This window comes from Eschrichtius robustus, chromosome 18 (assembly GCF_028021215.1).
Source record: "Eschrichtius robustus isolate mEscRob2 chromosome 18, mEscRob2.pri, whole genome shotgun sequence".
NCBI classification, from domain to species: Eukaryota; Metazoa; Chordata; class Mammalia; order Artiodactyla; family Eschrichtiidae; genus Eschrichtius; species Eschrichtius robustus.
Window position 1 is genome coordinate 51,658,474 of NC_090841.1, and position 15,119 is coordinate 51,673,592.

Here is a 15,119-nt window from a genome sequence, read left to right on the forward strand (position 1 = left end):
GGGACTACATCAAACTAAAAAATTTCTGCACAGCAAAGGAAACAATCAACAAAGTGAAAAGGCAACCTGTGGAATGGTAGAAAATATTTGCAAGCCATATATTTTATATGAGTTAATATACAAAACATATAAGAAAGTCATACAACTCAAGAGGGAAAAAATAATTCAATTAAAAATGGCAAAGAATCCAATAGACGTTTTTCCAAAGACAGACAAATGGCCAACAGGTATATGAAAAGATCCTCAACATCACTCATCATCAGGAAAATACAGATCAAAGCCACAATGAGATATCACCTCACACTTGCTAGAATGGCTATTTCCAAAAAGTCAAAGGTTAAAAAGTATTATAGAAGTTGTGGAAAAAAGGGAACTTCTGTGTAGTGCTGGTGGGAATATAAATGGTACAGCCACTACGGAAAACAGTCTGGAGGCTCCTCAAAAAATTACGAATAGAACTACAGTGTGATCCAGCAATCCCACTTCTGGGTATATATCCAAAGGAAACTAAATCAGTATCTTGAAGAGATAACCTGCATTCCCAAGTTTATTGCAGCATTATTCACAGTAGCCAAGACAAGGAAACGACCTGTGTCCATCAACAGATAAATGGATCAAGAAAATTCTGGATGTTTATATATAATGGAATATTATTCATCCATGAGAAAGAAGAAAATTCTGCCATTTGCCACAACTTGGGTGAAACTGGAAGACATTATGCTAAGTGAAATAAGCCAGGCACAGAATGACAAATATTGCATGATCTCACTTGTATGTGGAATCTAAAAACAAACAAACAAAAAAATCAAAAAACAAAGCCCAAAAAACTGAAACACATAGTAACAGAGAGTAGAATGGTATTTACCAGAGGCTGGAGGGTAAGGGAAATGGAGAGTTACTGATCACTTTCGGTTATAAGATGAGTAAGTTCTGGAGACCTAATGAACAGCATGGTGACTATAGTCAATAACAACGTATTGTATACTTGAAATTTGCTAAGATCCCCAGTGTTCTCAACTACAAAAAAAAAAAAGGAACTATGGGAGGTGATGGATATGTTAATCAGTTTGATTGTGGTAATAATTTTACAATGTTATACGTATATCAAAACACTTATAGACCTAAATATATACAATTTTTATTTCTTACAAAAATAAAATTAAATAAATACAAAATAAAAAACAGGTTTAAGTTTCAAATGCCAGATCCATAAATTATTAGTAAGTATTGAGCAGTATATTTAAACTCCCAGGGTCGCTATTTTCTCGTCTGTAAAACAAGGATAATTTCTACCTCATAGGAATTTCTTAAGTATGGTAGGTAGTTGCTAAAAGGACACTTGGTAGTCACACCCTTGTATAATCTCTTCCTCTCGAGTGTGGGTAGACATAACAATTTACTTCTAACAAAATATAGCAAACGTAACGGGATATTACTTCTGATATTAAACTAGAAAAGACTGCGAGTTCCATCTTGCTTGTTTCTCTCACTCTCTTACTTGCTCTGAGGGAAACCAGCTACCATGTTTGGGTTGTCCTATACAGAGGCCATGTGGCAAGGAGGTGAGGGAGGCCTCTACCCAGCAACCAGTAAAGAACTGAGACTTTCAGTCCAATCACCCATGGGAAACATGGTCCAACTACGTGAGTGTGTGTGGAGGCTTGAGACTGCAGTCCCATCTAACACTTTGCTTGCCTCCCTATGAAAGACCACAAGACACATGGCCCAGATAAGGGAGGCCCAGATTCATACCTACAGAAACTGTGGAATAATAAATGTTGCTGTGAGCCATTATGTTTAGGGTAAATCCCTACACAATGATAAATATATAACACAATATTGTTATCCACAGAGCTGTTGAAATACAGCTCTGAATCTTAGGAGAATGCACTGGAATTAGAAAGCATATCAAGAAATACAGTCTGCCTTAAACTGAATAGAAAATATACAGCAGAAACTAACACAACCATGTAAAGCAATTATACTCCAATAAAGATGTTTAAAAAAAATTAACAACAAAAAATTGAGTAGAAAAGAGGGTAAGACAAATCCTTAGAAATAACCAATCATTAAGAAAAAGAAGATCCACCAGTGGAAGAGAAACCCATGGTGAAGGCCAAAAGGAGCAATTATAACACTGAGGCTGAGAATTAGGAGAGAGTGTATAATGGATGCCAAGTGAGGAGAGAATTTCAAGAAGGACGTTAATACCAAAGTTTAATTAATATCGAGACAGAAGGAAGAGGAGTAATACTTGTTAAAAACTCATTATGAGATAGGCCTTTACAGGTGTTTTGCAAGTACTAACTTATTTTGGTGCTTATAATATTGAAGCATATTTTTTCCCATTTCACAGATACGAAAGACGCTCAAATGAGGGAAATACCTTGCCCAAAGTCACACAGTGTGTGAAAGTGTCAAGATTCAAATATAGATCTGTCTAATTCCAATCCCTGGCTTTTTCCACAAATATACAACGACTCACTGACTTGTATAGAATAGCTTATAAAGCTGTCACATATAACAAACCTACTTAGACTGATATAAAATCCCTCTGAGGTGGTTAGGAATTTCCTCTCCAACCATTGGATGGTGCTCAGGCTTTTCCATTTAACATTCCTGAAGGAACTATGTTCTCTCAGAACCCTGCTCATGTTGGAAGGGCTACTCTTCCCTCCTACCTTTGTGACTCCTTCCAGATACCATTTAAACATTACCTCCTCCAACAAGGTCAATCTCCTATCTTAGGTGGAGTTGGTGACTCGAAGTTCAGATGCATACCTCCATAGAAGCACTTACTATGCTCTGTTCTAGTTGTTGCTTTATGTCTCTATCTCTTCCATCATAGGCTGTGTCTATACTTCCTGTCATGATGTCTATATGCCTGACTTATAATAGAAAATAGATATCTGTCAGATGTAGATTGAATGAATAAATGAATGAAAAAAATCCTGAAGACTAAGATGAAAAAGGTAGAGGAATGACAAGCAGAAACAAGAGCATATATGAAAGTCTGAAAGCATAAAAGAGCATGGGGTATACAGAAGAGAAAACATTGCCATATGGAAATTTAAGCTCACTTCATCACACATATACGAAATTCAGAACCATATGGTTATGGAATTCGCTAGGAGGAGCAGAAAAAGAGGTGGGAAAGCTAAGGGTTGTAACAGACACTGCTGGTTGCTGTCTAGTAGCCAAATTGTAACAGAGAAGAACAAACCTGACTCCATATTAGATCTATTTCTTTAGCTCTAACCCTTGTGGTCTGTTGCCTGTGCTTAGTCATGCTGGCTCTGCACCTTTTGTAAAAGATGTTGCCTCTAGCCTGAAATATACAGGATAGCCCATTCTCAAGACTCTGACCTTCAAAGGTATAACATTTTCCCATTTATATGGAGATAAAAATTTGCAGAACAGAAAATAATTGTCTTGTTGGGAGTTTATAGGAACATTGTGAACAGACCTCCATGGACAACTAACTGTACAAACAAAGGATTCCGGCACCAAGAAGTTTGCACAACGAGCCACACCCTCTCCTCTTTTAGTATAAAAGAAGCCTGAATAATAACTCAGGTAAGATTGTTCTTTGGGACACCGTCTTATCAGTATGCTGCCTTTCTAAATAAAGGCACTATACCTTGCCCCAATACCTCCTCTGTGGATTTATTGCCTTGTCGTGTAGCAAGCCAGCATGAGCTTGGACTCCGTAACAATATCTCTCCTCCTCCTTCCTAACAGAACTCTGAGTTCAGAAGTTCACCTGCATGTAACCATGTGCTTCAGGGACTGCTTATTCCCAGGCTTAGGAAGGAAGAGCGGGGGTTCCTGTTGTCTAAGGCAATCCTGATGGGTACATACCTGTTGCCCAGGTTGGTGTAGATATGCGTATGTGATGCAACATACCCAACCATGTGCTTATGCCCGGTAGAAACTTCATTTGTATTGATTAGTCACTACCTACTAATTGGGGTGATCTCAAGCTACTATTATTACCACATAATAATAATTGTCATTTATTGAGCATGTGCTGTGCTAAGCTCACTAACAAGCGCTTTAGACACCTCATGTATAAACAAGCCCTAGGAGCAATCTCTTTGCTGGGGGAAGGGTTCAGGACTGACTTAATTTCTAGACAATGTATTTCAATTTGCATTAGCTAATCCATTTTGTTCACTAGAACAAATCACTCTTTGACCCCAGTGGGAAGAAAAAAAAAAGGCCTATTTATTACACGTCATGGTCACAAGAGAGAAGATTCCTTAGACCAGATATTCTTCCCTGGGTAGATGCAGTATTGATTTTCCTGAACCTACCTTGGAAAAAGCCCGTCTGCTGCAGGATCGTCATTTCAGTCACGCAGGAATGCTCAGGGAGGCTGGGCTCTGGCTCTAGAGTCTGCTAGGAGGCCGCCTTCTTCTGACCGGCCAGGCAGAATGCAGCCCAGCCGAGCCGAGCTGCGGGGCCCACGCAGCCCTGGCCAGGAGCGCGGCTGCATGATGCGTCTCTGCCTCGTCCGCTGCAGTCTCCGCCAGCAGCAGGCTGGGAGGAGCCGAAACGCCAAGCGACCCCACCCGGGGCCTTGTATCCTATCCCATAGGACAGTATGCACCTTAAGGTCCTAAAGAACAGGCATGGGCTTCCCTGGTGGCGCAGTGGTTGAGAGTCGGCCTGCCGACGCAGGGCACACGGGTTCAAGCCCTGGTCTGGGAAGATCCCACATGCTGCGGAGCAACTGGGCCCGTGACCCACGAACTACTGAGCCTGCGCGTCTGGAGCCCGCGAGCCACAGCTACTGAGCCTGCGCGTCTGGAGCCCGCGAGCCACAGCTACTGAGCCTGCGCGTCTGGAGCCCGCGAGCCACAGCTACTGAGCCTGCGCGTCTGGAGCCTGTGCTCTGCAACAAGAGAGGCCGCGATAGTGAGAGGCCCGCGCACCGCGATGAAGAGTGGCCCCTGCTCGCCGCAACTAGAGAAAGCCCTCGCACAGAAACGAAGACCCAACACAACCAAAAATAAATAAATAAATAAATAAATTTATTAAAAAAAAAAATAGAAAAGGCACAAAATGTTCAAGGAATGTTTAGAAATAAGTTGAGAGGGTGCGTAGGGAAACCATGCCGTCATCAGGACACCAGCTCTGGGATGCTGAGCGTCACCCTCTCCTGAGTGAAAATGACTGTTACGACTCTTCAGCCTTCTCTTCCTTCGAGGCTGACGCGGCAGACAGAGTCCAGTTCATCCGCTTGGGCTGCGGCAGGAGCTGCGCCTGTGTCACGTGGCTTCCGGTCACCTCTGCGAACTTTCTGGTGACACTGGTCTTGCTGCTGCCTTCCAAAGACTTCTGGTACTCCGTGGTCCACAGGATCATTTTTTAACTGCCTGGCGGTGCTTGCCCTGTGGTATCTCACCTGAGGACCGTGCTCACCCCCCCGGGGGCAGTACCCAAAGGAAATGCTGCTAAAGAAGGCATGGAGGTTTGCAGCTGAAGCCTGGAGAAGGGATCTGTACAAGTGTCCTGAGTGCTGCTGGATCAAGCCCGAGCGCGCCCACCACTGCAGTAGTTAAACCCAGATCCACTCCATATACAATGACAAAGTGGAAATAGAGAGGCTGAAGAGCGAGAAGCCCACGTGGGAGCAGTGGCGGCGATAGGAAGGGATGAAGTCCGTCTTTGGGGGGCCCCCTCGAAGCTCTGGATGAACCCCTTCATCGGCTTCCACTTTAGGAAGACCAGACCCAGGAAAGGGGGCCCCCGTTCTCAGTGCGAGGCCCTCTCATCAAGCTGGAACTTGTGAATGAACGGACTTTATTTGGGGTTGGAAAGGGTGTCAACAGCCCATCTGTGACCAACAGGGCAAATGGAACCTACACAGACCAACTGCTCGGAGCAAGCAGAGTTTTATATATTTACGGTCACGGATGGCAGATTTCCACACCAGTAACCGGGTGGCATTCTGATCAGTGTCACTGCCCAGTGATGCAGGTGTGTGGCCACACGAAGAAGCCAAATGTCATTATCTTCCAGCACAGTTAGGAGTTTTGTTAACATGCTTCACATTTTCTAAGAAGAAGATGTGTGGGATATTACACTGTTTATTAAAAATCCTGTGTGCCGAGCTGCTTTTCTCAATCATGAAGAAAACAAACCAATCCAGTGAACAAGAATTCTGCAGCTGGTGGTTTCAGGGAGCTCCCACTGACCCTCTTACTCACCAGTGACCCCCTCGGTCAAGCAGGAGCCCGTGTAGGTTTCCGCAGCTCCGACACTTTGCACTGAGCAGCACGGGGGCTGCAGCCACGCTCCCCTGCCAGGAAGTGGCGGTCCCTGACCCTGTGGGCAGGTCTGCGTGTGTCTGTGTGTGTGTGTGCATGTGTGTTTTGAAGTGGGCAGTGTTGTTCAGGTGATGTAACATGTAATGGGCGTGTGCAGCAAACAAGCTGTGTTTCAGAAACCGACGTTTCAGGGAAGAGGGGAGAGATGTGCGGAGTCCTCCTGCCCTGGGGTTTACTATGAATGTATTGCATATTGGGAGACTATCTCGATCCAAAACACAATCATTCCTGTGTGGTAAAAAAAAAAAAAAAAAAAAAAAAATTAATGCTCGTGGACAAACCATGAAGGTGGCAGTGAGTCTCAGAGCACGATCTAAATACACACACAAGGTATGGGTTATAACAGACCCTCTTCTTGACCACGGCCCAGCAGGCTCTCCTTCCAGATCCTGCCCACAGAAAGGTTAGCATCTCAAAGGTCCTTCTCCCTGAGAGTTGTTTCATTTGAAAATACGGGTTCATTGCTCATTGGCTTCACTACAGTCTAACCACCAGGGCCTCCTTGCACTTTTCAACCTGCCAAGATTGTCCCCACTTCAGTCCTCTGCATTCCATGTTCCCTCTGGCCAGATGGATCTTCCCCAAGATATCCTATGACTCATTTCTTCATATCCTTCAATTTACTTAAATTTTATACTCTCAAAGTAACCTAATGTCTCTATATAAATTAGCAGTCCTGTCACTCTATCACCTTAGCTGAATTACTTTTCATAATAGAACTTGTTGCTATGTGGCCTTGTACTATTATATTCTTACCCTGGGTCACCCCAACTGGAATGTAAATTTCCTGAGGCTGAGGGCCGGACTTTGTCATTTTGTTCCTGATTTCCCCAGATCCCAGAAGAAATGTGCCTGGCACAAAGTTGGCACTCAATAAATAGTGCTGAGTAAGCAAATGAATCATATTTATTATAGAGGTAAAATGTATTAAACTAAAAAAATTGGACAGATTCTTAACTGATCAGTACATGTTTTAAACCACTGGATCTTGAATACTAGTATGTTCCGCGTTTTCTTTCTCAAGTGTGTCTATAGTGGGGGAGGAGAGAATGTTCTTAAATTTTTTAGGCTTATTGTAGAAATCAGGACCTTGAGATTCACATTCTTCTTTAAGGCCCATCTAGCACTCCTCCCACTCCCCCACTTGTTAGGCTGCCTCTGGCATTTCAAGGTTTACATGGCAGATAAGAAGAGAGTTGTAGTGCAAGAAATATCTTACTTAACTCTAGCGTTGACCTGGCCTTGGTACTTTCTGGGCTTGGAGGGTGTTCAGACAACTTCTGTTTCTTAGGGAGTGGTTGTAGTTTCTTCAGACATCACTCCTTCGCTGCTGGGATCTCTCGCTGCAGATACTTAGTGCAGGTAAAGTCTTCCCCTGATGCCACTTGCAAATCTCTGCCTTCCCAGCCTCTAGTTCCCTTGGTCCGCTCCTCACAGGATATCATCTAAATTAGGATGCCATCATCCCTCTAGGCAGCCCTCCTGAACCTTCTTTTTAATCACTCTTGCTCAGCCTTCAGAATAACTAGACAGCTATAGCTTCTCACTTTTAAGCTTTATCAGACTTTGAACCAGGCTTCTTTGCTAGACAGACTCCGGGTAACAGAAGTAAAGCTGTTTGAGTGTTCTCCTTGAAGCACTGTCCAAAGCCATACATGGGGAAAATGCAAAATATCTTCTAAATTTCGGAAAATTCCTGGAGTCTTACTTTCCATAGTCCCTTCTTCTTCAAGCCGCATTGTCTTTGCACCTGCCCTTGAACTGCACTCTAACTGACTCTGAGTCCTGCCAAGAAATCCACTTATACCAAAGCTTTCGTGAACCATGTAGACCTTATTCAGGAATTTGTAGGGGTGGCAGAGGCAATATTGAAATCATACCACTGACAGTAACCAAGTCAAGCCACATCCTGCACACAACCTTTCTCTATCATGCAAAGCAATTCAGGCTTCTCAGACCCCTGCTCCCTAATTTGCCTGCCCAAGATCAAGATTTTTCAACATAACAAATACCATTTCTATAAGAAAGGAGCTATCCTCAAAAAAGAGCAGTCATGTTTGTAAATATCAAAGTTTCTTTCTTGCCTAAATGTATATGTATGTGAATGTACATGTCTATTTAGATTAACAGAAAACAGTACATGATGGATTTCTTTACACTTGAATTTGAATAATATTAAAAATGCAAAATGTTGAAAGTTACAAGGTCATCACTGCTTTAAATATTATGTGCGTGCACACACATAGGAAATATGAAGCAAATGTCAACCTCAGCTCCCATTATGTCTCAGATGGGACCACTTTAGCAGTTTGATGGATTGTCAAGTGTTCTAAGGCTAATGCAGACATTTGCATGCGTACGTATAAAGGTGTGTGCAGTTTTTATAGAAATATAATTGTGTGAAACACATTGATCCGTAGGTTGTTTTTTCCGTTAACAATATATCCCCAACATCTTTCTGAGCAGTACGTACACCAGTCTATTTTTTTGGCTGCAGTGCATTCCGTTTCATGAATGCAGCGTAGTTGATGCAGGCTCTGCTCGCCACACCTCCTCACTCCCACAACCACATCTCCAGTCTTTTATAGCGCCTAATCGGGGATGAACACATCTTTTCCCAAATGTTTTGACTATGTTGTCTTTTTCTCTCCGCGTGAACTTTAGAATAATTTTTGAAAGGTCAAAGAAAAACAAACATCCCCTTGAAATTAACATTACAGGAAATGGAGATATCAATTTGAGGATGAATTAGCATCTTAAAATATTGCCTTTCCATCCAGAACCATGACATCCTTTTACATTCATTCATGTTCAAGTTGTTTGTTTGATTGACTTTATGTCCCTTGATAAAGCTTTGTGGTTTTTATCTTAAATGTCAGACATGAGCAACGATAAATGAGTGCTTAATATGCGTCCCAGGAAGTTTTGCAATTAAACCTATAACCGAATTTCCAGATAAAAAAATTTTAAAAGCTGCCTTTGTGTTCTTACTTCTTAAATAATTTCAGTTTTTAACATTCTAATGGCTTCTATGGGTTGTCAACTTTTTTCATTGCCAATATTTCATTCAATAATGAAATTAATCTAAATCGTAGGAATGTATCTTTTTTTTCCCCCCCTGGAAGGTTTAACAAAGCTATTAAAATTTTGAATGAAATGTGTCAGCTAACATATGTGTAGTTTATTCTCCTGAATTGATTCCATGCAACAAACTTTGCTTGCCTGTGTTAGAAGTCCTAAACATTTCTTTTAAATTGAGTCTTCCTAATGAAGTATCCATGAGGGGTCAATCAGGGCAATGATAAAAATTGGTTGTGTTATTTTAAAACACTTATCTGTGTTTTCTATTGTAGTAAACCATAAATGCTTGCTTGGAGGAAGAAGCTGGGCATTCACCTCCTTACTCTGGACTTACACTTGAAACTTTAAGTGTGTACACCATACACAAATGCTGAGAATTCTATTGTGTAATCTTAACATTTAAATGGTCTATCCGTCCATTTTGGTGGGAAAACAAAAACTGCTCTACTTGTTTTAATAGGAAGGGATTTAATAGAGGGAATTGGATATTTAAAGTGCTGTTCATAAGGGCAAATAAAGGTCAGGGTGTGCCACTGCTGGTTTTAGGAAATCAGGAAGTGTGGAGATTCAGAGAAGTTTTGCTGAATCTCTCACTTGCCTACAGCACTGAAGCAGGTGATTAAAAGAAGCTCATCCAGAAGATGATGCAAACCTTATGTCTACGGTCAGCTGAACATCTCACCTGTTACTGCCGGAAACAAAAAAAATGACTTCAGTCTGTCCTTCACATCTCTTGTGACTAATCCTCTTGTTGGAATTAAATTTAAACCATGTGGCTTGTGGCGAAGGAGTCTGGGAAATGCAGATATAAGGAGGATCTTAGAACGGCAAGGATGGAACTCAATATTAACAGACAATATTTCACCCAAATGTTCATTAGCGTCATTCCTAAGATTGTCCCATTAGACACCTATAACACACATACTCATTTCAGGTTGGATCAAACACTCTATAATTTTCGACTTGATCTGAACTCATCTGGATGCCCTGATTCCCTACTTGCAAAATCCTAAGTTAAAACTTCCTCAGCCAGCAACCCCTGTTGGCAGTACCCTCTTAGACTTTTAGAAAATGGTGTAAAAATCCCTTTCCAGAACTGGCCCAGCCGAGCTGATTTATATCCTCCCTATTTTCATTTCCTTCTACTACAACAGTGAGAGAATGAGTTATAAAACTTGGCTAGCACTTTCCCTAGCAACAAACCAAATTAATACCGCCTCATTTCTCTTGGGTCACATTTCTACTCAAGAAGATTAACGTGTTTTCAAGACTGGCTAGGTGGTTTTGAATAACCGAAACTGTCAGTTTTACTGAATCATTCTTGGAATTGATTTGAGCCTTGTTGAGAGTGCTATCTTTAAAGGCTTAATTTGATTATTCACAGAAGGACTTCATGCAGTTTTTGAAATATATTATCCGTCTCCATGTCAATGAGCCTGGAAGTTTGTATAATCCTGGATAGGTTCCAGCAACATCATCCTGAGCGACTATGAGAATCGAGATCCAAAATCTTTAGACAGCAAATTTCCATTTATATCGCCTAATTTTCAGCTCCAGAGTCCTATAAAATGATTTCATATGAATTCTAAATATTTATTAATATCAAAATCTCCACTATGATAAAAAGAACTTTGTATCAAAATTGTTTTTCTCTTCTCTCAAAAAGAAAGAGTCATGAACAATTCAGGCAAATTGTTAGCATGGAAAAATCCAGAAATGCAGACAGAAACTAACAGAAAAAAAGTCACAAGTTAATGTCACTCTACTTTGAATAATTTAAAGAAAACTTTCAAATTAATCATCAATTATCTAGCTTTTAACTTTTTAGACTAATAATTTTCTGAATTTGGTTGGTACACAGGAATATATTCTGCCTCTATATGAATTTTGTGGTCATCACTGTGGTTTCATTAAAATCTATACATGTTATAGGAGATGTTAATAATATCAAAATTATTTGTCATACAGTGATATGTAAAGCAGATTTCAAAATAATGTACTCTGACCCCATTTTTACTAAAAAGATAAAAAGATGAATTGTATTCTTAGAAAACCATTAATTATCTACGGCCAATGATATTATGATTGATTCTAATATTCCTGTGTGTTTTCTGCATTTTCCTATAAAACTTTTGTTATTAAACATAGTTATTTTCAAGTAAAAGAACCAGTCTTCATCTGGAATTTTCCCCCAGAGGATCAACTAATCCTCTCCTCTTAAATTTACATATTACAAGTAATTTTTGACAAAAATACAATCACATTTCTGTGGAAAAGGGTCTTCTTTCCAACCAATTATGCTGTAACAATTGTATATACATAGGCAAAAAAGTGAACTTTGATAAATTCACTCTATACAAAAATTAGCTCAAAGTGAATTTTAGATGTTAAATCTAAAATTATAAAACTTCTAGAAGACCACATTGGGAAAAAAATCTTTGTGATCTTGGGTTAGGTAAAGATTTCTTTGATATGATTGAAAAAAACATGATTTGTTTTTTAAAATGAATTGATAAGTTGGAGTTCATCAAAATTTAAAGCTTCTGCTAGTTTATGACACTACTAAAGGAATGAAAAGCCAAGTTACAGATTGGAAGGGAATATTTGCAAATCATATATGACAGAGAACATATAAAGAATGCTCAAAATTCTAACAACAAAACAAACAACTCAATAAAAAATTGGGCAAAATACTGAGTAGAATCTTGACAAAAAAACTTACGGATAGCAATTAAGCACACAAAAAGATGTTCAGAAGAATTAGTCATTAGAAAAATGCAAATTAAAATTATAATAGTATGCAATTACATATCTATTAGGATAACTAAAGTTAAGAAATCTTATCGTACCAAGTGTTGGCAAGGATGTGAAAAGACTGGAACTCTCTAGCAATGTAAAATGAGGCAGCACTTTGGAAAACAGTCTGGCAGTTTCTTAAAATGTTAAACATATACTTATCATATAACCCAGCCATTCCCCTGCTAGGTATTTCTTGAAGAGAAATGAAAGCATATATCCATTAAATATATGTACAAAAATATTCATAGAAGCTTTATTTGGAAAAGCCTCAAACTCTAAACGACCCACCTCTCCATCAATAGGTGAATGAATGAACAAACTGGTATATCCAATGCTGAATATATTCAATGCTGAATATAAAATGGATTACTATTTAGCAATAAAGTAGAATGAACTATTGATATATGCAACAATGTGAATGATTCTCAAAATAATTCTGCTAAGTTAATGAAGCCAAACAAAAAGAGTCCATACTGTGTAATTCTATTTACACATGATCCTAGAAAATGCAAAGTCATTTATAGCAACAGAAAGCAGACAGGATTTCTTCGGGGTAAGCAGGCTGGGAGTGTGAAGAAGGAAGAATAAGCAAAGGTCTTAAGCAACTTTTGGGGGGAATGGTTGGTATGTTTATTATCTTGATTTTAGTGATACTTTACAGATACAGTTACATATCATATCTATATATTTATATCATATACAGTTAACCTTTGAACAATACTGGTTCAAACTGGGTGGGTCCACTTATACATGGATTATTTTCAACAAACTCAGTACTACATGGTCTGCAGTTGGTTGAATCCAAGGATGTGGAACCCCAGATATGCAGGAACCATGTATACTGAGAGCTGACTAAAATTTATACATAGGTTTTTTTTCAACTGGGTGAAGGGTTGATGTCCCAAACACTCGCATTGTTCAAAGGTCAACTGTATATATAAAAACTTATCAAATTGTATTCTTTATATATGTATGTTTAATTTATTATATGTTAATTGTATATATATTATTATATATAATATATATATAGCTAACCAAAAAAAAAAAAGGAATACATGCTGTTTTGGGTATCTATTACTATGTAACTAATTCCTCCAAATCTTAATGTCTTAAAATAACAAACATCTCCGGGAATCACAAATCTGGAAATGGCCTACCTGGATGATTCTCTCTCATCTCATGAGGTTGCAATCAGGAAGACAGACAGGGCTGCAGTCATCTGAAGGTTGGGCTGCATCTGGGGGATGCTCTTTCAAGATGGTTCACTCACATGGCTGTTGGCATGTGGCCTCAGTTCCTATTCATACGGACCCCACCATAAAGCTGCTTTGTATCCTTCAGAATAAATAATTCAGATGAGAGCAAAAAGGAAGCCATGTTGCCTTTTAAGGCATATCATCATTTTTGAGATATTCTATTGGTCACACAAACTAACCATGATACAATGTGGGAGACAAATATACAAGGGCATGAATCCCAGGAAGTAGGGATCCCTAGGGGCCATCTTGGAGCCTGACCCTTACATATGTTCATTGTAGACTATGGCAGTATTTAAATTTGGAAGTGAAAACTCTTTGTATTCCCACAGCCAAAGTTAACATTTTCTGTTTATAAGTATTCCACAAAAAATATCATGTCTACTGTTTCACATTTTTTTCTTCACTTAATACACTATAGACATCCTTCCTTGTGAGCGTGAATTTGCTAATATGGATGTCTCATCTTTTTTGTCTTTTTTTAAACAACTTCATTAAGTTATAATTAACATAAAATGAAACACACATATTTAAAGTAAAAACAAAACAAAACCACTTAACATGCCTATTTGAAAAATAATAAATTGACCTATATCAATAATTAAATTTATGCACTTTGTTTATTAGCACCCTCTGCCTAATAAATTGGTATATGATAACAAGCATTTGAATCTAAGAGTTAAAAAAGTTTAGGTATGTTTTAGACTTACCTTTTTCCCTCTAGTCACTTTAGACCTTCTTGGGCTTCTTTGTCTTGATGGAAAGTTTTGGAGATTATATGTTTGGGGCATTTGAGCTAGGCAAGAGATGAGGGGTCATTGCAACTTCAAGGCAGGATGAAAGAACAGGAAGAATTTTGGGTCTCAAATTCCTTCCCACAATGCAGGTAGCTGGCAATTAGATATAGTCATAGTAAGCATTCCATTAATAGTACTTATTTAAGCTTTAGGATATTTATGGTAATAGAAGAGTTATAAGTTTTTAACAAATGAAGTCATGCAATACTATTATATAAGAAAAGAAAAAAATTTAACCTCAGTATTTTTTCTTGTACACAGTCTTCATAATGAATTAAGCAACAAATAATAAACCTCTTTTTAAAAATAGACTGAATGGAGTATGAATTTGGCACAGTGGCTTAATTTTCTTACTTATTTTAGCTACAAAATGGGGTTTATAAAAAAGGCTTCAAGATTTAGATGAAATATTTAATATTTCTAAATTTAATATTTATAGTTCTATGGAAAATCTTTCACTTTCTTCTTTGCAGTTGAATTTATTATAACAAAGTTGCTTTTAGAAATTCTCTCTTGGAGACTTTAATTGTTTAAAAATACATAGCTTCACCAAAATGGAGAATTAAAGAGAAACCGACTATAAGCTTGGTGAAGGGAGGCTTATCATTCTACTACCAAGATCTGACACACTGCAGGTGCCCAGGAAATAAGAGTCAAAGAACAAAGCTTAAGAGAGCTGGACATCAAGCAGAGCTGCACAGCAAACCAGCTGTGTGTTAACTTAGGCAAATCATGCCTCATTTTCCTTGCTTAAAATGGAGTGTTTCTGATCAGTCCTATTAATTGGGACTTTTAATTGTAATAGAAATTCATATAAAACTGGTCCAGCTAAAAAAAAAAAAAAAATTAAG

General features: G+C 39.0%; 1 long non-coding RNA gene across 1 annotated transcript in view; it reads right to left on the reverse strand.

The window, feature by feature from the left end:
* Positions 1–4,355, reverse strand: part of LOC137752049 (uncharacterized) — a 170,114-nt gene extending 165,759 nt beyond the window's left edge. The window contains exon 1 of the long non-coding RNA XR_011071035.1: positions 4,317–4,355. This is a non-coding gene — a long non-coding RNA (uncharacterized lncRNA). The remainder of the gene's footprint in view (positions 1–4,316) is intronic.
* Between the last annotated feature and the right edge of the window lie 10,764 nt (positions 4,356–15,119).